Source organism: Schistocerca cancellata, unplaced genomic scaffold, assembly GCF_023864275.1.
Source record: "Schistocerca cancellata isolate TAMUIC-IGC-003103 unplaced genomic scaffold, iqSchCanc2.1 HiC_scaffold_790, whole genome shotgun sequence".
NCBI classification, from domain to species: Eukaryota; Metazoa; Arthropoda; class Insecta; order Orthoptera; family Acrididae; genus Schistocerca; species Schistocerca cancellata.
In genome coordinates, this window is record NW_026046801.1 from 1,614,088 (window position 1) to 1,641,606 (window position 27,519).

Below are 27,519 nucleotides of genomic sequence, written 5' to 3' on the forward strand. Positions count from 1 at the left end.
AATTGTAACGTTCAGCGCCACCTGATGACGATGGATCACTCAAATTGCGTCCCGATTCAATACATCGTCATCCAGCACACTTGTCTCCATGGGTCTATTGCTGCCTCGGGCACATTATGGCCGTTCTGCTGTGAGTCAAAGATTTTCGAATCGGACGAAAAACTGATAGTGAATTGTAACGTTCAGGGCCACCTAATGACGATGGATCACTCAAATTGCGTCCCGATTCAATACATCGTCCTCCAGCCGACTTGTCTCCATGGGTCTATTGCTGCCTCGGGCACCTTATGGCCGTTCTGCTGTGGGTCAAAGATTTTCGAATCGGACGAAGATCTGATAGTGAATTGTAACCTTCAGGGCCACCTATTGACGATGGATCAGTCAAATTGCGTCCCGATTCAATACATCGTCCTCCAGCAGACTTGTCTCCATGGGTCTATTGCTGCCTCGGGCACCTTATGGGCGTTCTGCTGTGAGTCAAAGATTTTCGAATCGGACGAAAAACTGATAGTGAATTGTAACGTTCAGGGCCTCCTAATGACGATGGAACACTCAAATTGCGTCCCGATTCAATACCTCGTGCTCCAGCAGACTAGTCTCCATGGGTCTATTGCTGCCTCGGGCACCTTATGGGCGTTCTGCTGTGAGTCAAAGATTTTCGAATCGGACGAAAAACTGATAGTGAATTGTAACGTTCAGGGCCACCTAATGACGATGGATCACTCAAATTGCGTCCCGATTCAATACATCGTCATCCAGCCGACTTGTCTCCATGGGTCTATTGCTGCCTCGAGCACCTTATGGCCGTTCTGCTGTGAGTCAAAGATTTTCGAATCGGACGAAAAACTAATAGTGAATTGTAACGTTCAGGGCCACCTAATGACGATGGATCACTCAAATTGCGTCCCGATTCAATACATCGTCCTGCAGCCGACTTGACTCCATGGGTCTATAGATGCCTCGGGCACATTATGGCCGTTCTGCTGTGAGTCTAGATTATCGAATGCGACGAAAAACTGATAGTGAATTGAAACATTCAGGGCCACCTAATGACGATGGATCACTCAAATTGCGTCCCGATTCAATACATCGTCCTCCAGCAGACTTGTCTGCATGGGTCTATTGCAGCATCGGGCACCTTATGGCCGTTCTGCTGTGAGTCAAAGATTTTCGAATCGGACGAAAAACTGATAGTGAATTGTAACCTTCAGGGCCACCTAATGATTATGGATCACTCAAATTGCGTTCCGATTCAATACATCGTCCTCCAGCCGACTTGTCTCCATGGGTCTATTGCTGCCTCGGGCACCTTATGGCCGTTCTGCTGTGACTCAAAGATTATCGAATCGGACGAAGAACTGATAGTGAATTGTAACGTTCAGGGCCACCTAATGACGATGATTCACTCAAATTGCGTCCCGATTCAATACATCGTCCTCCAGCTGACTTGTCTCCATGGGTCTATTGCTGCCTCGGGCACGTTATGGCCGTTCTGCTGTGACTCAAAGATTTTCGAATCTGACGAAAAACTGGTAGTTAATTCTAACATTCAGGGCCACCTAATGACGATGGATCACATCAAATTGCGTCCCGATTCAATACATCGACCTCCAGCAGACTTGTCTCCATGGGTCTATTGCTGCCTCGGGCACCTTATGGCCGTTCTGCTGTGAGTCAAAGATTTTCGAATCGGACGAAAAACTGATAGTGAATTGTTACGTTCAGGGCCACCTAGTGACGATGGATTACTCAAATTGCGTCCCGATTCAAAACATCGTCCTCCAACCGACTTGTCTCCATGGGTCTATTGCTGCCTCGGGCACCTTATGGTCGTTTTCCCGTGAGTCTAGATTATCGAATGGGACGAAAAATTGATAGTTAATTCTAACATTCAGGGCCTCCTAATGACGATGGAACATTCAAATTGCGTCGCGATTCAATACATTGTCATCCTGCAGACTTGTCTCCATGGGTCTATTTCTGCCTCGGGCACCTTATGGCCGTTCTGCTGTGAGTCAAAGATTTTCGAATCGGACGAAAAACAGGTAGTGAATTGTAACGTTCAGGGCCACCTAATGACGATGGATCACTCAAATTGCGTCCCGATTCAATACATCGTCCTCCAGCCGACTTGTCTCCATGGGTCTATTGCTGCCTCGGGCAGCTTATAGTCGTTCTCCCGTAAGTCCAGATTATCGAATGGGACGAAAAACTGATAGTTAATTCTAACATTCAGGGCCTCCTAATGACGATGGAACACTCAAATTGCGTCGCGATTCAATACATCGTCATCCTGCAGACTTGTCTCCATGGGTCTATTGCTGCCTCGGACACCTTATGGCCGTTCTGCTGTGAGTCAAAGATTTTCGAATCGGACGAAAAACTGATAGTGAATTGTAACATTCAGGGACACCTAATGACGATGGATCACTCAAATTGCGTCCCGATTCAATACATCGTCCTCCAGCCTACTTGACTCCATGGGTCCATTGCTGAGTCGGGCACCTTATGGCCGTTCTGCTGTGAGTCTAGATTATCGAATGCGACGAAAAACTGATAGGGAATTGTAACGTTCAGGGCCTCCTAATGACGATGGATCACTCAAATTGCGTCCCGATTCAATACATCGTCCTCCAGCAGACTTGTCTCCATGGGTCTATTGCTGCCTCGGGCACCTTATGGCCTTTCTTTTGTGAGTCAAAGATTTTCGAATCGGACGAAAAACTGATAGTGAATTGTAACATTCAGGGACACCTAATGACGATGGATCACTCAAATTGCGTCCCGATTCAATACATCGTCCTCCAGCCTACTTGACTCCATGGGTCCATTGCTGAGTCGGGCACCTAATGGACGTTCTGCTGTGAGTCAAAGATTTTCGAGTCGGACGAAAAACTGATAGTGAATTGTAACGTTCAGGGCCTCTTAATGACGATGGAACACTCAAATTGCGTCCCGATGCAATACCTCGTGCTCCAGCAGACAAGTCTCCATGGGTCTATTGCTGCCTCGGGCACATTATGGCCGTTCTGCTGTGAGTCAAAGATTTTCGAATCGGACGAAAAACTGATAGTGAATTGTTACGTTCAGGGCCACCTAGTGACGATGGATTACTCAAATTGCGTCCCGATTCAAAACATCGTCCTCCAACCGACTTGTCTCCATGGGTCTATTGCTGCCTCGGGCACCTTATGGTCGTTTTCCCGTGAGTCTAGATTATCGAATGGGACGAAAAATTGATAGTTAATTCTAACATTCAGGGCCTCCTAATGACGATGGAACATTCAAATTGCGTCGCGATTCAATACATTGTCATCCTGCAGACTTGTCTCCATGGGTCTATTTCTGCCTCGGGCACCTTATGGCCGTTCTGCTGTGAGTCAAAGATTTTCGAATCGGACGAAAAACAGGTAGTGAATTGTAACGTTCAGGGCCACCTAATGACGATGGATCACTCAAATTGCGTCCCGATTCAATACATCGTCCTCCAGCCGACTTGTCTCCATGGGTCTATTGCTGCCTCGGGCAGCTTATAGTCGTTCTCCCGTAAGTCCAGATTATCGAATGGGACGAAAAACTGATAGTTAATTCTAACATTCAGGGCCTCCTAATGACGATGGAACACTCAAATTGCGTCGCGATTCAATACATCGTCATCCTGCAGACTTGTCTCCATGGGTCTATTGCTGCCTCGGACACCTTATGGCCGTTCTGCTGTGAGTCAAAGATTTTCGAATCGGACGAAAAACTGATAGTGAATTGTAACATTCAGGGACACCTAATGACGATGGATCACTCAAATTGCGTCCCGATTCAATACATCGTCCTCCAGCCTACTTGACTCCATGGGTCCATTGCTGAGTCGGGCACCTTATGGCCGTTCTGCTGTGAGTCTAGATTATCGAATGCGACGAAAAACTGATAGGGAATTGTAACGTTCAGGGCCTCCTAATGACGATGGATCACTCAAATTGCGTCCCGATTCAATACATCGTCCTCCAGCAGACTTGTCTCCATGGGTCTATTGCTGCCTCGGGCACCTTATGGCCTTTCTTTTGTGAGTCAAAGATTTTCGAATCGGACGAAAAACTGATAGTGAATTTTAACATTCAGGGACACCTAATGACGATGGATCACTCAAATTGCGTCCCGATTCAATACATCGTCCTCCAGCCTACTTGACTCCATGGGTCCATTGCTGAGTCGGGCACCTAATGGACGTTCTGCTGTGAGTCAAAGATTTTCGAGTCGGACGAAAAACTGATAGTGAATTGTAACGTTCAGGGCCTCTTAATGACGATGGAACACTCAAATTGCGTCCCGATGCAATACCTCGTGCTCCAGCAGACAAGTCTCCATGGGTCTATTGCTGCCTCGGGCACATTATGGCCGTTCTGCTGTGAGTCAAAGATTTTCGAATCGGACGAAAAACTGATAGTGAACTGTAACGTTCAGGGCCACCTAACGACGATGGATCACTCAAATTGCGTCCCGATTCAATACATCGTCCTCCAGCCGACTTGTCTCCATGGGTCTATTGCTGCCTCGGGCACCTTATGGTCGTTCTCCCGTGAGTCTAGATTATCGAATGGGACGAAAAATTGATAGTTAATTCTAACATTCAGGGCCTCCTAATGACGATGGAACACTCAAATTGCGTCGCGATTCAATACATCGTCATCCTGCAGACTTGTCTCCATGGGTCTATTGCTGCCTCGGACACCTTACGGCCGTTCTGCTGTGAGTCAAAGATTTTCGAAACGGACGAAAAACTGATAGTGAATTGTAACATTCAGGGACACCTAATGACGATGGATCACTCAAATTGCGTCCCGATTCAATACATCGTCCTCCAGCCTACTTGACACCATGGGTCCATTGCTGAGTCGGGCACCTTATGGCCGTTCTGCTGTGAGTCTAGATTATCGAATGCGACGAAAAACTGATAGGGAATTGTAACGTTCAGGGCCACCTAATGACGATGGATCACTCAAATTGCGTCCCGATTCAATACATCGTCCTCCAGCAGACTTGTCTCCATGGGTCTATTGCTGCCTCGGGCACCTTATGGCCGTTCTTTTGTGAGTCAAAGATTTTCGAATCGGACGAAAAACTGATAGTGAATTGTAACGTTCAGGGCCACCTAATGACGATGGATCACTCAAATTGCGTCCCGATTCAATACATCGTCCTCCAGCCTACTTGACTCCATGGGTCCATTGCTGAGTCGGGCACCTTATGGCCGTTCTGCTGTGAGTCTAGATTATCGAATGCGACGAAAAACTGATAGGGAATTGTAACGTTCAGGGCCTCCTAATGACGATGGATCACTCAAATTGCGTCCCGATTCAATACATCGTCCTCCAGCAGACTTGTCTCCATGGGTCTATTGCTGCCTCGGGCACCTTATGGCCTTTCTTTTGTGAGTCAAAGATTTTCGAATCGGACGAAAAACTGATAGTGAATTGTAACATTCAGGGACACCTAATGACGATGGATCACTCAAATTGCGTCCCGATTCAATACATCGTCCTCCAGCCTACTTGACTCCATGGGTCCATTGCTGAGTCGGGCACCTAATGGACGTTCTGCTGTGAGTCAAAGATTTTCGAGTCGGACGAAAAACTGATAGTGAATTGTAACGTTCAGGGCCTCTTAATGACGATGGAACACTCAAATTGCGTCCCGATGCAATACCTCGTGCTCCAGCAGACAAGTCTCCATGGGTCTATTGCTGCCTCGGGCACATTATGGCCGTTCTGCTGTGAGTCAAAGATTTTCGAATCGGACGAAAAACTGATAGTGAACTGTAACGTTCAGGGCCACCTAACGACGATGGATCACTCAAATTGCGTCCCGATTCAATACATCGTCCTCCAGCCGACTTGTCTCCATGGGTCTATTGCTGCCTCGGGCACCTTATGGTCGTTCTCCCGTGAGTCTAGATTATCGAATGGGACGAAAAATTGATAGTTAATTCTAACATTCAGGGCCTCCTAATGACGATGGAACACTCAAATTGCGTCGCGATTCAATACATCGTCATCCTGCAGACTTGTCTCCATGGGTCTATTGCTGCCTCGGACACCTTATGGCCGTTCTGCTGTGAGTCAAAGATTTTCGAAACGGACGAAAAACTGATAGTGAATTGTAACATTCAGGGACACCTAATGACGATGGATCACTCAAATTGCGTCCCGATTCAATACATCGTCCTCCAGCCTACTTGACACCATGGGTCCATTGCTGAGTCGGGCACCTTATGGCCGTTCTGCTGTGAGTCTAGATTATCGAATGCGACGAAAAACTGATAGGGAATTGTAACGTTCAGGGCCACCTAATGACGATGGATCACTCAAATTGCGTCCCGATTCAATACATCGTCCTCCAGCAGACTTGTCTCCATGGGTCTATTGCTGCCTCGGGCACCTTATGGCCGTTCTTTTGTGAGTCAAAGATTTTCGAATCGGACGAAAAACTGATAGTGAATTGTAACGTTCAGGGCCACCTAATGACGATGGATCACTCAAATTGCGTCCTGATTCAATACATCGTCCTCCAGCAGACTTGTCTCCATGGGTCTATTGCTGCCTCGGGCACCTTATGGTCGTTCTCCCGTGAGTCTAGATTATCGAATGGGACGAAAAATTGATAGTTAATTCTAACATTCAGGGCCTCCTAATGACGATGGAACATTCAAATTGCGTCGCGATTCAATACATTGTCTTCCTGCAGACTTGTCTCCATGGGTCTATTTCTGCCTCGGGCACCTTATGGTCGTTCTCCCGTGAGTCTAGATTATCGAATGGGACGAAAAACAGATAGTGAATTGTAACATTCATGGCCACCTAATGACGATGGATCACTCAAATTGCGTCCCGATTCAATACATCGTCCTCCAGCCGACTTGTCTCCATGGGTCTATTGCTGCATCGAGCACCTTATGGCTGTTCTGCTGTGAGTCAAAGATTTTCGAATCGGACGAAAAACTGATAGTGAATTGTAAGTTTCAGGGCCACCTAATGACGATGGAACACTCAAATTGCGTCGCGATTCAATACATCGTCATCCTGCAGACTTGTCTCCATGGGTCTATTGCTGCCTCGGACACCTTATGGCCGTTCTGCTGTGAGTCAAAGATTTTCGAATCGGACGAAAAACTGATAGTGAATTGTAACGTTCAGGGCCTGCTAATGACGATGGAACACACAAATTGCGTCCCGATTCAATACCTCGTGCTCCAGCAATTAGTATCCATGGGTCTATTGCTGCCTCGGGCACATTATGGCCGTTCTGCTGAGAGTCAAAGATTTTCGAATCGGACGAAAAACTGATAGTGAATTGTAACATACAGGGACACCTAATGACGATGGATCACTCAAATTGCGTCCCGATTCAATACATCGTCCTCCAGCCTACTTGACTCTATGGGTCTATTGCTGAGTCGGGCACCTTATGGCCGATCTGCTGTGAGTCTAGATTATCGAATGCGACGAAAAACTGATAGTGAATTGTAACGTTCAGGGCCACCTAATGACGATGGATCACTCAAATTTCGTCCCGATTCAATACATCGTCCTCCAGCAGACTTGTCTCCATGGGTCTATTGCTGCCTCGGGCACCTTATGGCCGTTCTGCTGTGAGTCAAAGATTTTCGAATCGGACGAAAAACTGATAGAGAATTGTAACGTTCAGGGCCACCTAATGACGATGGATCACTCAAATTGCGTTCCGATTCAATACATCGTCCTCCAGCCGACTTGTCTCCATGGGTCTATTGCTGCCTCGGGCACCTTATGGCCGTTCTGCTGTGACTCAAAGATTATCGAATCGGACGAAGAACTGATAGTGAATTGTAACGTTCAGGGCCACCTAATGACGATGATTCACTCAAATTGCGTCCCGATTCAATACATCGTCCTCCAGCTGACTTGTCTCCATGGGTCTATTGCTGCCTCGGGCACCTTATGGCCGTTCTGCTGTGACTCAAAGATTTTCGAATCTGACGAAAAACTGGTAGTTAATTCTAACATTCAGGGCCTCCTAATGACGATGGATCACTCAAATTGCGTTCCGATTCAATACATCGTCCTCCAGCCGACTTGTCTCCATGGGTCTATTGCTGCCTCGGGCACCTTATGGCCGTTCTGCTGTGACTCAAAGATTATCGAATCGGACGAAGAACTGATAGTGAATTGTAACGTTCAGGGCCACCTAATGACGATGATTCACTCAAATTGCGTCCCGATTCAATACATCGTCCTCCAGCCGACTTGTCTCCATGGGTCTATTGCTGCCTGGGGCACCTTATAGTCGTTCTCCCGTAAGTCTAGATTATCGAATGGGACGAAAAACTGATAGTTAATTCTAACATTCAGGGCCTCCTAATGACGATGGAACACTCAAATTGCGTCGCGATTCAATACATCGTCATCCTGCAGACTTGTCTCCATGGGTCTTGCTGCCTCGGACACCTTATGGCCGTTCTGCTGTGAGTCAAAGATTTTCGAATCGGACGAAAAACTGATAGTGAATTGTAACATTCAGGGACACCTAATGACGATGGATCACTCAAATTGCGTCCCGATTCAATACATCGTCCTCCAGCCTACTTGACTCCATGGGTCCATTGCTGAGTCGGGCACCTTATGGCCGTTCTGCTGTGAGTCTAGATTATCGAATGCGACGAAAAACTGATAGGGAATTGTAACGTTCAGGGCCTCCTAATGACGATGGATCACTCAAATTGCGTCCCGATTCAATACATCGTCCTCCAGCAGACTTGTCTCCATGGTTCTATTGCTGCCTCGGGCACCTTATGGCCGTTCTTTTGTGAGTCAAAGATTTTCGAATCGGACGAAAAACTGATAGTGAATTGTAACATTCAGGGACACCTATTGACGATGGATCACTCAAATTGCGTCCCGATTCAATACATCGTCCTCCAGCCTACTTGACTCCATGGGTCCATTGCTGAGTCGGGCACCTTATGGACGTTCTGCTGTGAGTCAAAGATTTTCGAGTCGGACGAAAAACTGATAGTGAATTGTAACGTTCAGGGCCTCTTAATGACGATGGAACACTCAAATTGCGTCCTGATGCAATACCTCGTGCTCCAGCAGACAAGTCTCCATGGGTCTATTGCTGCCTCGGGCACATTATGGCCGTTCTGCTGTGAGTCATGGATTTTCGAAGCGGACGAAAAACTGATAGTGAACTGTAACGTTCAGGGCCACCTAACGACGATGGATCACTCAAATTGCGTCCCGATTCAATACATCGTCCTCCAGCCGACTTGTCTCCATGGGTCTATTGCTGCCTCGGGCACCTTATGGTCGTTCTCCCGTGAGTCTAGATTATCGAATGGGACGAAAAATAGATAGTTAATTCTAACATTCAGTGCCTCCTAATGACGATGGAACATTCAAATTGCGTCGCGATTCAATACATTGTCATCCTGCAGACATGTCTCCATGGGTCTATTGCTGCCTCGGGCACCTTATGGCCCTTCTGCTGTGAGTCAAAGATTTTCGAATCGGACGAAAAACTGATAGTGAATTGTAACATTCAGGGACACCTAATGACGATGGATCACTCAAATTGCGTCCCGATTCAATACATCGTCCTCCAGCCTACTTGACTCTATGGGTCTATTGCTGAGTCGGGCACCTTATGGCCGATCTGCTGTGAGTCTAGATTATCGAATGCGACGAAAAACTGATAGTGAATTGTAACGTTCAGGGCCACCTAATGACGATGGATCACTCAAATTGCGTCCCGATTCAATACATCGTCCTCCAGCAGACTTGTCTCCATGGGTCTATTGCTGCCTCGGGCACCTTATGGCCGTTCTGCTGTGAGTCAAAGATTTTCGAATCGGACGAAAAACTGATAGAGAATTGTAACGTTCAGGGCCACCTAATGACGATGGATCACTCAAATTGCGTCCCGATTCAATACATCGTCATCCAGCACACTTGTCTCCATGGGTCTATTGCTGCCTCGGGCACATTATGGCCGTTCTGCTGTGAGTCAAAGATTTTCGAATCCGACGAAAAACAGATAGTGAATTGTAACATTCATGGCCACCTAATGACGATGGATCACTCAAATTGCGTCCCGATTCAATACATCGTCCTCCAGCCGACTTGTCTCCATGGGTCTATTGCTGCATCGGGCACCTTATGGCCGTTCTGCTGTGAGTCAAAGATTTTCGAATCGGACGAAAAACTGATAGTGAATTGTAACTTTCAGGGCCACCTAATGACGATGGATCACTCAAATTGCGTCCCGATTCAATACATCGTCCTCCAGCCGACTTGTCTCCATGGGTCTATTGCTGCCTCGGGCAGCTTATGGCCGTTCTGCTGTGGGTCAAAGATTTTCGAATCGGACGAAGATCTGATAGTGAATTGTAACCTTCAGGGCCACCTATTGACGATGGATCAGTCAAATTGCGTCCCGATTCAATACATCGTCCTCCAGCAGACTTGTCTCCATGGGTCTATTGCTGCCTCGGGCACCTTATGGGCGTTCTGCTGTGAGTCAAAGATTTTCGAATCGGACGAAAAACTGATAGTGAATTGTAACGTTCAGGGCCTCCTAATGACGATGGAACACTCAAATTGCGTCCCGATTCAATACCTCGTGCTCCAGCAGACTAGTCTCCATGGGTCTATTGCTGCCTCGGGCACCTTATGGGCGTTCTGCTGTGAGTCAAAGATTTTCGAATCGGACGAAAAACTGATAGTGAATTGTAACGTTCAGGGCCACCTAATGACGATGGATCACTCAAATTGCGTCCCGATTCAATACATCGTCATCCAGCCGACTTGTCTCCATGGGTCTATTGCTGCCTCGAGCACCTTATGGCCGTTCTGCTGTGAGTCAAAGATTTTCGAATCGGACGAAAAACTAATAGTGAATTGTAACGTTCAGGGCCACCTAATGACGATGGATCACTCAAATTGCGTCCCGATTCAATACATCGTCCTGCAGCCGACTTGACTCCATGGGTCTATAGATGCCTCGGGCACATTATGGCCGTTCTGCTGTGAGTCTAGATTATCGAATGCGACGAAAAACTGATAGTGAATTGAAACATTCAGGGCCACCTAATGACGATGGATCACTCAAATTGCGTCCCGATTCAATACATCGTCCTCCAGCAGACTTGTCTGCATGGGTCTATTGCAGCATCGGGCACCTTATGGCCGTTCTGCTGTGAGTCAAAGATTTTCGAATCGGACGAAAAACTGATAGTGAATTGTAACCTTCAGGGCCACCTAATGATTATGGATCACTCAAATTGCGTTCCGATTCAATACATCGTCCTCCAGCCGACTTGTCTCCATGGGTCTATTGCTGCCTCGGGCACCTTATGGCCGTTCTGCTGTGACTCAAAGATTATCGAATCGGACGAAGAACTGATAGTGAATTGTAACGTTCAGGGCCACCTAATGACGATGATTCACTCAAATTGCGTCCCGATTCAATACATCGTCCTCCAGCTGACTTGTCTCCATGGGTCTATTGCTGCCTCGGGCACCTTATGGCCGTTCTGCTGTGACTCAAAGATTTTCGAATCTGACGAAAAACTGGTAGTTAATTCTAACATTCAGGGCCACCTAATGACGATGGATCACATCAAATTGCGTCCCGATTCAATACATCGTCCTCCAGCAGACTTGTCTCCATGGGTCTATTGCTGCCTCGGGCACCTTATGGCCGTTCTGCTGTGAGTCAAAGATTTTCGAATCGGACGAAAAACTGATAGTGAATTGTTACGTTCAGGGCCACCTAGTGACGATGGATTACTCAAATTGCGTCCCGATTCAAAACATCGTCCTCCAACCGACTTGTCTCCATGGGTCTATTGCTGCCTCGGGCACCTTATGGTCGTTTTCCCGTGAGTCTAGATTATCGAATGGGACGAAAAATTGATAGTTAATTCTAACATTCAGGGCCTCCTAATGACGATGGAACATTCAAATTGCGTCGCGATTCAATACATTGTCATCCTGCAGACTTGTCTCCTTGGGTCTATTTCTGCCTCGGGCACCTTATGGCCGTTCTGCTGTGAGTCAAAGATTTTCGAATCGGACGAAAAACAGGTAGTGAATTGTAACGTTCAGGGCCACCTAATGACGATGGATCACTCAAATTGCGTCCCGATTCAATACATCGTCCTCCAGCCGACTTGTCTCCATGGGTCTATTGCTGCCTCGGGCAGCTTATAGTCGTTCTCCCGTAAGTCTAGATTATCGAATGGGACGAAAAACTGATAGTTAATTCTAACATTCAGGGCCTCCTAATGACGATGGAACACTCAAATTGCGTCGCGATTCAATACATCGTCATCCTGCAGACTTGTCTCCATGGGTCTATTGCTGCCTCGGACACCTTATGGCCGTTCTGCTGTGAGTCAAAGATTTTCGAATCGGACGAAAAACTGATAGTGAATTGTAACATTCAGGGACACCTAATGACGATGGAACACTCAAATTGCGTCCCGATTCAATACATCGTCCTCCAGCCTACTTGACTCCATGGGTCCATTGCTGAGTCGGGCTCCTTATGGCCGTTCTGCTGTGAGTCTAGATTATCGAATGCGACGAAAAACTGATAGGGAATTGTAACGTTCAGGGCCTCCTAATGACGATGGATCACTCAAATTGCGTCCCGATTCAATACATCGTCCTCCAGCAGACTTGTCTCCATGGGTCTATTGCTGCCTCGGGCACCTTATGGCCGTTCTTTTGTGAGTCAAAGATTTTCGAATCGGACGAAAAACTGATAGTGAATTGTAACATTCAGGGACACCTAATGACGATGGATCACTCAAATTGCGTCCCGATTCAATACATCGTCCTCCAGCCTACTTGACTCCATGGGTCCATTGCTGAGTCGGGCACCTAATGGACGTTCTGCTGTGAGTCAAAGATTTTCGAGTCGGACGAAAAACTGATAGTGAATTGTAACGTTCAGGGCCTCTTAATGACGATGGAACACTCAAATTGCGTCCCGATGCAATACCTCGTGCTCCAGCAGACAAGTCTCCATGGGTCTATTGCTGCCTCGGGCACATTATGGCCGTTCTGCTGTGAGTCAAAGATTTTCGAATCGGACGAAAAACTGATAGTGAACTGTAACGTTCAGGGCCACCTAACGACGATGGATCACTCAAATTGCGTCCCGATTCAATACATCGTCCTCCAGCCGACTTGTCTCCATGGGTCTATTGCTGCCTCGGGCACCTTATGGTCGTTCTCCCGTGAGTCTAGATTATCGAATGGGACGAAAAATTGATAGTTAATTCTAACATTCAGGGCCTCCTAATGACGATGGAACACTCAAATTGCGTCGCGATTCAATACATCGTCATCCTGCAGACTTGTCTCCATGGGTCTATTGCTGCCTCGGACACCTTATGGCCGTTCTGCTGTGAGTCAAAGATTTTCGAATCGGACGAAAAACTGATAGTGAATTGTAACGTTCAGGGCCTGCTAATGACGATGGAACACACAAATTGCGTCCCGATTCAATACCTCGTGCTCCAGCAATTAGTATCCATGGGTCTATTGCTGCCTCGGGCACATTATGGCCGTTCTGCTGAGAGTCAAAGATTTTCGAATCGGACGAAAAACTGATAGTGAATTGTAACATTCAGGGACACCTAATGACGATGGATCACTCAAATTGCGTCCCGATTCAATACATCGTCCTCCAGCCTACTTGACTCTATGGGTCTATTGCTGAGTCGGGCACCTTATGGCCGATCTGCTGTGAGTCTAGATTATCGAATGCGACGAAAAACTGATAGTGAATTGTAACGTTCAGGGCCACCTAATGACGATGGATCACTCAAATTGCGTTCCGATTCAATACATCGTCCTCCAGCCGACTTGTCTCCATGGGTCTATTGCTGCCTCGGGCACCTTATGGCCGTTCTGCTGTGACTCAAAGATTATCGAATCGGACGAAGAACTGATAGTGAATTGTAACGTTCAGGGCCACCTAATGACGATGATTCACTCAAATTGCGTCCCGATTCAATACTTCGTCCTCCAGCTGACTTGTCTCCATGGGTCTATTGCTGCCTCGGGCACCTTATGGCCGTTCTGCTGTGACTCAAAGATTTTCGAATCTGACGAAAAACTGGTAGTTAATTCTAACATGCAGGGCCTCCTAATGACGATGGATCACTCAAATTGCGTTCCGATTCAATACATCGTCCTCCAGCCGACTTGTCTCCATGGGTCTATTGCTGCCTCGGGCACCTTATGGCCGTTCTGCTGTGACTCAAAGATTATCGAATCGGACGAAGAACTGATAGTGAATTGTAACGTTCAGGGCCACCTAATGACGATGATTCACTCAAATTGCGTCCCGATTCAATACATCGTCCTCCAGCCGACTTGTCTCCATGGGTCTATTGCTGCCTCGGGCACCTTATAGTCGTTCTCCCGTAAGTCTAGATTATCGAATGGGACGAAAAACTGATAGTTAATTCTAACATTCAGGGCCTCCTAATGACGATGGAACATTCAAATTGCGTCGCGATTCAATACATCGTCATCCTGCAGACTTGTCTCCATGGGTCTTGCTGCCTCGGACACCTTATGGCCGTTCTGCTGTGAGTCAAAGATTTTCGAATCGGACGAAAAACTGATAGTGAATTGTAACATTCAGGGACACCTAATGACGATGGATCACTCAAATTGCGTCCCGATTCAATACATCGTCCTCCAGCCTACTTGACTCTATGGGTCCATTGCTGAGTCGGGCACCTTATGGCCGTTCTGCTGTGAGTCTAGATTATCGAATGCGACGAAAAACTGATAGGGAATTGTAACGTTCAGGGCCTCCTAATGACGATGGATCACTCAAATTGCGTCCCGATTCAATACATCGTCCTCCAGCAGACTTGTCTCCATGGTTCTATTGCTGCCTCGGGCACCTTATGGCCGTTCTTTTGTGAGTCAAAGATTTTCGAATCGGACGAAAAACTGATAGTGAATTGTAACATTCAGGGACACCTAATGACGATGGATCACTCAAATTGCGTCCCGATTCAATACATCGTCCTCCAGCCTACTTGACTCCATGGGTCCATTGCTGAGTCGGGCACCTTATGGACGTTCTGCTGTGAGTCAAAGATTTTCGAGTCGGACGAAAAACTGATAGTGAATTGTAACGTTCAGGGCCTCATAATGACGATGGAACACTCAAATTGCGTCCCGATGCAATACCTCGTGCTCCAGCAGACAAGTCTCCATGGGTCTATTGCTGCCTCGGGCACATTATGGCCGTTCTGCTGTGAGTCAGAGATTTTCGAAGCGGACGAAAAACTGATAGTGAACTGTAACGTTCAGGGCCACCTAACGACGATGGATCACTCAAATTGCGTCCCGATTCAATACATCGTCCTCCAGCCGACTTGTCTCCATGGGTCTATTGCTGCCTCGGGCACCTTATGGTCGTTCTCCCGTGTGTCTAGATTATCGAATGGGACGAAAAATAGATAGTTAATTCTAACATTCAGTGCCTCCTAATGACGATGGAACATTCAAATTGCGTCGCGATTCAATACATTGTCATCCTGCAGACTTGTCTCCATGGGTCTATTGCTGCCTCGGGCACCTTATGGCCCTTCTGCTGTGAGTCAAAGATTTTCGAATCGGACGAAAAACTGATAGTGAATTGTAACATTCAGGGACACCTAATGACGATGGATCACTCAAATTGCGTCCCGATTCAATACATCGTCCTCCAGCCTACTTGACTCTATGGGTCTATTGCTGAGTCGGGCACCTTATGGCCGATCTGCTGTGAGTCTAGATTATCGAATGCGACGAAAAACTGATAGTGAATTGTAACGTTCAGGGCCACCTAATGACGATGGATCACTCAAATTGCGTCCCGATTCAATACATCGTCCTCCAGCAGACTTGTCTCCATGGGTCTATTGCTGCCTCGGGCACCTTATGGCCGTTCTGCTGTGAGTCAAAGATTTTCGAATCGGACGAAAAACTGATAGAGAATTGTAACGTTCAGGGCCACCTAATGACGATGGATCACTCAAATTGCGTACCGATTCAATACATCGTCATCCAGCACACTTGTCTCCATGGGTCTATTGCTGCCTCGGGCACCTTATGGCCGTACTGCTGTGAGTCAAAGATTTTCGAATCGGACGAAAAACTGATAGTGAATTGTAACGTTCAGGGCCACCTAATGACGATGGATCACTCAAATTGCGTCCCGATTCAATACATCGTCCTCCAGCAGACTTGTCTCCATGGGTCTATTGCTGCCTCGGGCACATTATGGCCGTTCTGCTGTGAGTCAAAGATTTTCGAATCCGACGAAAAACAGATAGTGAATTGTAACATTCATGGCCACCTAATGACGATGGATCACTCAAATTGCGTCCCGATTCAATATATCGTCCTCCAGCCGACTTGTCTCCATGGGTCTATTGCTGCATCGGGCACCTTATGGCCGTTCTGCTGTGAGTCAAAGATTTTCGAATCGGACGAAAAACTGATAGTGAATTGTAACTTTCAGGGCCACCTAATGACGATGGATCACTCAAATTGCGTCCCGATTCAATACATCGTCCTCCAGCCGACTTGTCTCCATGGGTCTATTGCTGCCTCGGGCACCTTATGGCCGTTCTGCTGTGGGTCAAAGATTTTCGAATCGGACGAAGATCTGATAGTGAATTGTAACGTTCAGGGCCACCTATTAACGATGGATCACTCAAATTGCGTCCCGATTCAATACATCGTCCTCCAGCAGACTTGTCTCCATGGGTCTATTGCTGCTCCGGGCACCTTATGGGCGTTCTGCTGTGAGTCAAAGATTTTCGAATCGGACGAAAAACTGATAGTGAATTGTAACGTTCAGGGCCTCCTAATGACGATGGAACACTCAAATTGCGTCCCGATTCAATACCTCGTGCTCCAGCACACTAGTCTCCATGGGTCTATTGCTGCCTCGGGCACATTATGGCCGTTCTGCTGTGAGTCAAAGATTTTCGAATCGGACGAAAAACTGATAGTGAATTGTAACGTTCAGGGCCACCTAATGACGATGGATCACTCAAATTGCGTCCCGATTCAATACATCGTCATCCAGCCGACTTGTCTCCATGGGTCTATTGCTGCCTCGGGCACCTTATGGCCGTTCTGCTGTGAGTCAAAGATTTTCGAATCGGACGAAAAACTAATAGTGAATTGTAACGTTCAGGGCCACCTAATGACGATGGATCACTCAAATTGCGTCCCGATTCAATACCTTGTCCTGCAGCCGACTTGACTCCATGGGTCTATAGCTGCCTCGGGCACATTATGGCCGTTCTGCTGTGAGTCTAGATTATCGAATGCGACGAAAAACTGATAGTGAATTGAAACATTCAGGGCCACCTAATGACGATGGATCACTCAAATTGCGTCCCGATTCAATACATCGTCCTCCAGCAGACTTGTCTCCATGGGTCTATTGCAGCATCGGGCACCTTATGGCCGTTCTGCTGTGAGTCAAAGATTTTCGAATCGGACGAAAAACTGATAGTGAATTGTAACTTTCAGGGCCACCTAATGACGATGGATCACTCAAATTGCGTTCCGATTCAATACATCGTCCTCCAGCCGACTTGTCTCCATGGGTCTATTGCTGCCTCGGGCACCTTATGGCCGTTCTGCTGTGGGTCAAAGATTTTCGAATCGGACGAAGATCTGATAGTGAATTGTAACGTTCAGGGCCACCTATTGACGATGGATCACTCAAATTGCGTCCCGATTCAATACATCGTCCTCCAGCAGACTTGTCTCCATGGGTCTATTGCTGCCTCGGGCACCTTATGGGCGTACTGCTGTGAGTCAAAGAATTTCGAATCGGACGAAAAACTGATAGTGAATTGTAACGTTCAGGGCCTCCTAATGACGATGGAACACTCAAATTGCGTCCCGATTCAATACCTCGTGCTCCAGCAGACTAGTCTCCATGGGTATATTGCTGCCTCGGGCACATTATGGCCGTTCTGCTGTGAGTCAAAGATTTTCGAATCGGACGAAAAACTGATAGTGAATTGTAACGTTCAGGGCCACCTAATGACGATGGATCACTCAAATTGCGTCCCGAATCAATATATCGTCATCCAGCCGACTTGTCTCCATAGGTCTATTGCTGCCTCGGGCACCATATGGCCGTTCTGCTGTGAGTCAAAGATTTTCGAATCGGACGAAAAACTGATAGTGAATTGTAACGTTCAGGGCCACCTAATGACGATGGATCACTCAAATTGCGTCCCGATTCAATACATCGTCCTGCAGCCGACTTGACTCCATGGGTCTATAGCTGCCTCGGGCACATTATGGCCGTTCTGCTGTGAGTCTAGATTATCGAATGCGACGAAAAACTGATAGTGAATTGAAACATTCAGGGCCACCTAATGACGATGGATCACTCAAATTGCGTCCCTATTCAGTACATCGTCCTCCAGCAGACTTGTCTCCATGGGTCTATTGCTGCATCGGGCACCTTATGGCCGTTCTGCTGTGAGTCAAAGATTTTCGAATCGGACGAAAAACTGATAGTGAATTGTAATTTTCAGGGCCACCTAATGACGATGGATCACTCAAATTGCGTCCCGATTCAATACATCGTCCTCCAGCCGACTTGTCTCCATGGGTCTTTTGCTGCCTCGGGCACCTTATGGCCGTTCTGCTGTGGGTCAAAGATTTTCGAATCGGACGAAGATCTGATAGTGAATTGTAACGTTCAGGGCCACCTATTGACGATGGATCACTCAAATTGCGTCCCGATTCAATACATCGTCCTCCAGCAGACTTGTCTCCATGGGTCTATTGCTGCCTCGGGCACCATATGGGCGTTCTGCTGTGATTCAAAGATTTTCGAATCGGACGAAAAACTGATAGTGAATTGTAACGTTCAGGGCCTCCTAATGACGATGGAAAACACAAATTGCGTCCCGATTCAATACCTCGTGCTCCAGCAGACTAGTCTCCATGGGTCTATTGCTGCCTCGGGCACATTATGGCCGTTCTGCTGTGAGTCAAAGATTTTCGAATCGGACGAAAAACTGATAGTGAATTGTAACGTTCAGGGCCACCTAATGACGATGGATCACTCAAATTGCGTCCCGATTCAATACATCGTCATCCAGCCGACTTGTCTCCATGGGTCTATTGCTGCCTCGGGCACCTTATGGCCGTTCTGCTGTGAGTGAAAGATTTTCGAATCGGACGAAAAACTAATAGCGAATTGCAACGTTCAGGGCCACCTAATGACGATGGATCACTCAAATTAAGTCCCGATTCAATACATCGTCCTGCAGCCGACTTGACTCCATGGGTCTATAGCTGCCTCGGGCACATTATGGCCGTTCTGCTGTGAGTCTAGATTATCGAATGCGACGAAAAACTGATAGGGAATTGTAACGTTCAGGGCCTCCTAATGACGATGGATCACTCAAATTGCGTCCCGATTCAATACATCGTCCTCCAGCAGACTTGTCTCCATGGTTCTATTGCTGCCTCGGGCACCTTATGGCCGTTCTTTTGTGAGTCAAAGATTTTCGAATCGGACGAAAAACTGATAGTGAATTGTAACATTCAGGGACACCTAATGACGATGGATCACTCAAATTGCGTCCCGATTCAATACATCGTCCTCCAGCCTACTTGACTCCATGGTTCCATTGCTGAGTCGGGCACCTTATGGACGTTCTGCTGTGAGTCAAAGATTTTCGAGTCGGACGAAAAACTGATAGTGAATTGTAACTTTCAGGGCCACCTAATGACGATGGATCACTCAAATTGCGTCCCGATTCAATACATCGTCCTCCAGCTGACTTGCTTCCATGGGTCTATTGCTGCCTCGGGCACCTTATGGTCGTTCTCCCGTGAGTCTAGATTATCGAATGGGACGAAAAATAGATAGTTAATTCTAACATTCAGTGCCTCCTAATGACGATGGAACATTCAAATTGCGTCGCGATTCAATACATTGTCATCCTGCAGACTTGTCTCCATGGGTCTATTGCTGCCTCGGGCACCTTATGGCCCTTCTGCTGTGAGTCAAAGATTTTCGAATCGGACGAAAAACTGATAGTGAATTGTAACATTCAGGGACACCTAATGACGATGGATCACTCAAATTGCGTCCCGATTCAATACATCGTCCTCCAGCCTACTTGACTCTATGGGTCTATTGCTGAGTCGGGCACCTTATGGCCGATCTGCTGTGAGTCTAGATTATCGAATGCGACGAAAAACTGATAGTGAATTGTAACGTTCAGGGCCACCTAATGACGATGGATCACTCAAATTGCGTCCCGATTCAATACATCGTCCTCCAGCAGACTTGTCTCCATGGGTCTATTGCTGCCTCGGGCACCTTATGGCCGTTCTGCTGTGAGTCAAAGATTTTCGAATCGGACGAAAAACTGATAGAGAATTGTAACGTTCAGGGCCACCTAATGACGATGGATCACTCAAATTGCGTCCCGATTCAATACATCGTCATCCAGCACACTTGTCTCCATGGGTCTATTGCTGCCTCGGGCACCTTATGGCCGTTCTGCTGTGAGTCAAAGATTTTCGAATCGGACGAAAAACTGATAGTGAATTGTTACGTTCAGGGCCACCTAGTGGCGATGGATTACTCAAATTGCGTCCCGATTCAATACATCGTCCTCCAGCCGACTTGTCTCCATGGGTCTATTGCTGCCTCGGGCACCTTATGGCCGTTCTGCTGTGGGTGAAAGATTTTCGAATCGGATGAAGATCTGATAGTGAGTTGTAACGTTCAGGGCCACCTATTGACGATGGATCACTCAAATTGCGTCCCGATTCAATACATCGTCCTCCAGCAGACTTGTCTCCATGGGTCTCTTGCTGCCTCGGGCACGTTATGGGCGTTCTGCTGTGAGTCAAAGATTTTCGAATCGGACGAAAAACTGATAGTGAATTGTAACGTTCAGGGCCTCCTAATGACGATGGAACACTCAAATTGCGTCCCGATTCAATACCTCGTGCTCCAGCAGACTAGTCTCCATTATGGCCGTTCTGCTGTGAGTCTAGATTATCGAATGCGACGAAAAACTGATAGTGAATTGAAACATTCAGGGCCACCTAATGACGATGGATCACTCAAATTGCGTCCCTATTCAATACATCGTCCTCCAGCAGACTTGTCTCCATGGGTCTATTGCTGCACCGGGCACCTTATGGCCGTTCTGCTGTGAGTCAAAGACTTTCGAATCGGACGAAAAACTGATAGTGAATTGTAACTTTCAGGGCCACCTAATGACGATGGATCACTCAAATTGCGTCCCGATTCAATACATCGTCCTCCAGTCGACTTGTCTCCATGGGTCTTTTGCTGCCTCGGGCACCTTATGGCCGTTCTGCTGTGGGTCAAAGATTTTCGAATCGGACGAAGATCTGATAGTGAATTGTAACGTTCAGGGCCACCTATTGACGATGGATCACTCTAATTGCGTCCCGATTCAATACATCGTCATCCAGCCGACTTGTCTCCATGGGTCTATTGCTGCCTCGGGCACCTTATGGCCGTTCTGCTGTGAGTGAAAGATTTTCGAATCGGACGAAAAACTAATAGCGAATTGCAACGTTCAGGGCCACCTAATGACGATGGATCACTCAAATTAAGTCCCGATTCAATACATCGTCCTGCAGCCGACTTGACTCCATGGGTCTATAGCTGCCTCGGGCACATTATGGCCGTTCTGCTGTGAGTCTAGATTATCGAATGCGACGAAAAACTGATAGTGAATTGAAACATTCAGGGCCACCTAATGACGATGGATCACTCAAATTGCGTCCCGATTCAATACATCGTCCTCCAGCAGACTTGTCTCCATGGGTCTATTGCTGCATCGCGCACCTTATGGCCGTTCTGCTGTGAGTCAAAGATTTTCGAATCGGACGAAAAACTGATAGTGAATTGTAACTTTCAGGGCCACCTAATGACGATGGATCACTCAAATTGCGTCCCGATTCAATACATCGTCCTCCAGCTGACTTGCTTCCATGGGTCTATTGCTGCCTCGGGCACCTTATGGCCGTTCTGCTGTGACTCAAAGATTTTCGAATCTGACGAAGAACTGATAGTGAATTGTAACATTCAGGGCCACCTAATGACGATGGATCACTCAAATTGCGTCCCGATTCAATACATCGTCCTAAAGCCGACTTGACTCCATGGGTCTATTGCTTTCTCGGGCACCTTATGGCCGTTCTGCTGTGAGTCTAGATTATCCAATGGGACGAAAAACTGATAGTGAATTGTAACGTTCAGGGCCACCTAATGACGATGGAACACTCAAATTGCGTTCCGATTCAATACATCGTCCTCCAGCCGACTTGTCTCCATGCGTCTATTGCTGCCTCGGGCACCTTATGGCCGTTCTGCTGTGAGTCAAAGATTTTCGAATCGGTGGAAAAACTGATAGAGAATTGTAACTTTCAGGGCCACCTAATGACGATGGATCACTCAAATTGCGTCCCGATTCAATACATCGTCCTCCAGCCGACTTGTCTCCATGGGTCTATTGCGGCCTCGGGCACCTTATGGGCGTTCTGCCGCGAGTCATAGATTTTCGAATCGGACGAATAACTGATAGTGAATTGTAACGTTCAGGGCCTCCTAATGACGATGGAGCACTCAAATTGCGTCCCGATTCAATACCTCGTGTTCCAGCAGACTAGTCTCCATGGGTCTATTGCTGCCTCGGGCACATTATGGCCGTTCTGCTGTGAGTCAAAGATTTTCGAATCGGACGAAAAACTGATAGTGAATTGTTACGTTCAGGGCCACCTAATGACGATGGATCACTCAAATTGCGTCCCGATTCAATACATCGTCCTCCAGCCGACTTGTCCCCATGGGGCTAATGCTGCCTCGGGCACCTTATGGTCGTTCTCCCGTGAGTCTAGATTATCGAATGGGACGAAAAACTGGTAGTTAATTCTAACATTCAGGGCCTCCTAATGACGATGGAACACTCAAATTGCGTCCCGATTCAATACATCGTCATCCTGCAGACTTGTCTCCATTGGTCTATTGCTGCCTCGGGCACCTTACGGCCGTTCTGCTGTGAGTCAAAGATTTTCGAATCGGACGAAAAACTGATAGTGAATTGTAACATTCAGGGCCACCTAATGACGATGGATCACTCAAATTGCGTCCCGATTCAATACATCGTCCTCCAGCCGACTTGACACCATGGGTCTATTGCTGCCTCGGGCACCTTATGGCCGTTCTGCTGTGAGTCTAGATTATCGAATGCGACGAAAAACTGATAGTGAATTGTAACGTTCAGGGCCACCTAATGACGATGGATCACTCAAATTGCGTCCCGATTCAATACATCGTCCTCCAGCAGACTTGTCTCCATGGGTCTATTGCTGCCTCGGGCACCTTATGGCCGTTCTGCTGTGAGTCAAAGATTTTCGAATCGGACGAAAAACTGATAGTGAATTGTTACGTTCAGGGCCACCTAGTGACGATGGATTACTCAAATTGCGTCCCGATTCAATACATCGTCCTCCAGCCGACTTGTCTCCATGGGTCTATTGCTGCCTCGGGCACCTTATGGCCGTTCTGCTGTGGGTGAAAGATTTTCGAATCGGATGAAGATCTGATAGTGAGTTGTAACGTTCAGGGCCACCTATTGACGATGGATCACTCAAATTGCGTCCCGATTCAATACATCGTCCTCCAGCAGACTTGTCTCCATGGGTCTCTTGCTGCCTCGGGCACGTTATGGGCGTTCTGCTGTGAGTCAAAGATTTTCGAATCGGACGAAAAACTGATAGTGAATTGTAACGTTCAGGGCCTCCTAATGACGATGGAACACTCAAATTGCGTCCCGATTCAATACCTCGTGCTCCAGCAGACTAGTCTCCATGGGTCTATAGCTGCCTCGGGCACATTATGGCCGTTCTGCTGTGAGTCTAGATTATCGAATGCGACGAAAAACTGATAGTGAATTGAAACATTCAGGGCCACCTAATGACGATGGATCACTCAAATTGCGTCCCTATTCAATACATCGTCCTCCAGCAGACTTGTCTCCATGGGTCTATTGCTGCATCGGGCACCTTATGGCCGTTCTGCTGTGAGTGAAAGATTTTCGAATCGGACGAAAAACTAATAGCGAATTGTAACGTTCAGGGCCACCTAATGACGATGGATCACTCAAATTGCGTCCCTATTCAATACATCGTCCTCCAGCAGACTTGTCTCCATGAGTCTATTGCTGCATCGGGCACCTTATGGGCGTTCTGCTGTGAGTCAAAGATTTTCGAATCGGACGAAAAACTGATAGTGAATTGTAACGTTCAGGGCCACCTAATGACGATGGATCACTCAAATTGCGTCCCGATTCAATACATCGTCATCCAGCCGACTTGTCTCCATGGGTCTATTGCTGCCTCGGGCACCTTATGGCCGTTCTGCTGTGAGTGAAAGATTTTCGAATCGGACGAAAAACTAATAGCGAATTGTAACGTTCAGGGCCACCTAATGACGATGGATCACTCAAATTGCGTCCCGATTCAATACATCGTCCTGCAGCCGACTTGACTCCATGGGTCTATAGCTGCCTCGGGCACATTATGGCCGTTCTGCTGTGAGTCTAGATTATCGAATGCGACGAAAAACTGATAGTGAATTGAAACATTCAGGGCCACCTAATGACGATGGATCACTCAAATTGCGTCCCGATTCAATACATCGTCCTCCAGCAGACTTGTCTCCATGGGTCTATTGCTGCATCGGGCACCTTATGGCCGTTCAGCTGTGAGTCAAAGATTTTCGAATCGGACGAAAAACTGATAGTGAATTCTAACTTTCAGGGCCACCTAATGACGATGGATCACTCAAATTGCGTTCCGATTCAATACATCGTCCTCCAGCCGACTTGTCTCCATGGGTCTATTGCTGCCTCAGGCACCTTATGGCCGTTCTGCTGTGACTCAAAGATTATCGAATCGGACGAAGAACTGATAGTGAATTGTAACATTCAGGGCCACCTAATGACGATGATTCACTCAAATTGCGTCCCGATTCAATACATCGTCCTCCAGCTGACTTGTCTCCATGGGTCTATTGCTGCCTCGGGCACCTTATGGCCGTTCTGCTGTGACTCAAAGATTTTCGAATCTGACGAAAAACTGATAGTGAATTGTAACATTCAGGGCCACCTAATGACGATGGATCACTCAAATTGCGTCCCGATTCAATACATCGTCATCCAGCCGACTTGTCTCCATGGGTCTATTGCTGCCTCGGGCACCTTATGGCCGTTCTGCTGTGAGTCAAAGATTTTCGAATCGGACGAAAAACTGATAGTGAATTGTAACGTTCAGGGCCACCTAATGACGATGGATCACTCAAATTGCGTCCCGATTCAATACCTCGTCCTCCAGCAGGCTTGTCTCCATGGGTCTATTGCTGCCTCGGGCACCTTATGGCCGTTCTGCTGTGAGTCAAAGATTTTCGAATCGGACGAAAAACTGATAGTGAATTGTAACATTCAGGGCCACCTAATGAGGATGGACCACGCAAATTGCGTCCCGATTCAATACATCGTCCTAAAGCCGACTTGACTCCATGGGTCTATTGCTGCCTCGGGCACCTTATGGCCGTTCTGCTGTGGGTCTAGATTAGCCAATGGGACGAAAAACTGATAGTGAATTGTAACGTTCAGGGCCACCTAATGACGATGGAACACTCAAATTGCGTTCCGATTCAATACATCGTCCTCCAGCCGACTTGTCTCCATGCGTCTATTGCTGCCTCGGGCACCTTATGGCCGTTCTGCTGTGAGTCAAAGATTTTCGAATCGGTGGAAAAACTGATAGAGAATTGTAACTTTCAGGGCCACCTAATGACGATGGATCACTCAAATTGCGTCCCGATTCAATACATCGTCCTCCAGCCGACTTGTCTCCATGGGTCTATTGCTGCCTCGGGCACCTTATGGTCGTTCTGCTGTGAGTCAAAGATTTTCGAATCGGTGGAAAAGCTGATAGAGAATTGTAACTTTCAGGGCCACCTAATGACAATGGATCACTCAAATTGCGTCCCGATTCAATACATCGTCCTCCAGCCGACTTGTCCCCATGGGTCTAATGCTGCCTCGGGCACCTTATGGTCGTTCTCCCGTGAGTCTAGATTATCGAATGGGACGAAAAACTGGTAGTTAATTCCAACATTCAGGGCCTCCTAATGACGATGGAACACTCAAATTGCGTCCCGCTTCAATACATCGTCATCCTGCAGACTTGTCTCCATTGGTCTATTGCTGCCTCGGGCACCTTACGGCCGTTCTGCTGTGAGTCAAAGATTTTCGAATCGGACGAAAAACTGATAGTGAATTATAACATTCAGGGCCACCTAATGACGATGGATCACTCAAATTGCGTCCCGATTCAATACATCGTCCTCCAGCCGACTTGACTCCATGGGTCTATTGCTACCTCGGGCACCTTATGGCCGTTCTGCTGTCAGTCTAGATTATCGAATGCGACGAAAAACTGATAGTGAATTGTAACGTTCAGGGCCACCTAATGACGATGGATCACTCAAATTGCGTCCCGATTCAATACATCGTCCTCCAGCAGACTTGTCTCCATGGGTCTATTGCTGCCTCGGGCACCTTATGGCCGTTCTGCTGTGAGTCAAAGATTTTCGAATCGGACGAAAAACTGATAGTGAATTGTTACGTTCAGGGCCACCTAGTGACGATGGATTACTCAAATTGCGTCCCGATTCAATACATCGTCCTCCAGCCGACTTGTCTCCATGGGTCTATTGCTGCCTCGGGCACCTTATGGCCGTTCTGCTGTGGGTCAAAGATTTTCGAATCGGATGAAGATCTGATAGTGAGTTGTCACGTTCAGGGCCACCTATTGACGATGGATCACTCAAATTGCGTCCCGATTCAATACATCGTCCTCCAGCAGACTTGTCTCCATGGGTCTATTGCTGCGTCGGGCACCTTATGGGCGTTCTGCTGTGAGTCAAAGATTTTCGAAACGGACGAAAAACTGATAGTGAATTGTAACGTTCAGGGCCACCTAATGACGATGGAACACTCAAATTGTGTCCCGATTCAATACCTCGTGCTCCAGCAGACTAGTCTCCATGGGTCTATTGCTGCCTCGGGCACATTATGGCCGTTCTGCTGTGAGTCAAAGATTTTCGAATCGGACGAAAAACTGATAGTGAATTGTAACGTTCAGAGCCACCTAATGACGATGGATCACTCAAATTGCGTCCCGATTCAATATATCGTCATCCAGCCGACTTGTCTCCATGGGTCTATTGCTGCCTCGGGCACCTTATGGCCGTTCTGCTGTGAGTCAAAGATTTTCGAATCGGACGAAAAACTGATAGTGAATTGTAACGTTCAGGGCCACCTAATGACGATGGATCACTCAAATTGCGTCCCGATTCAAT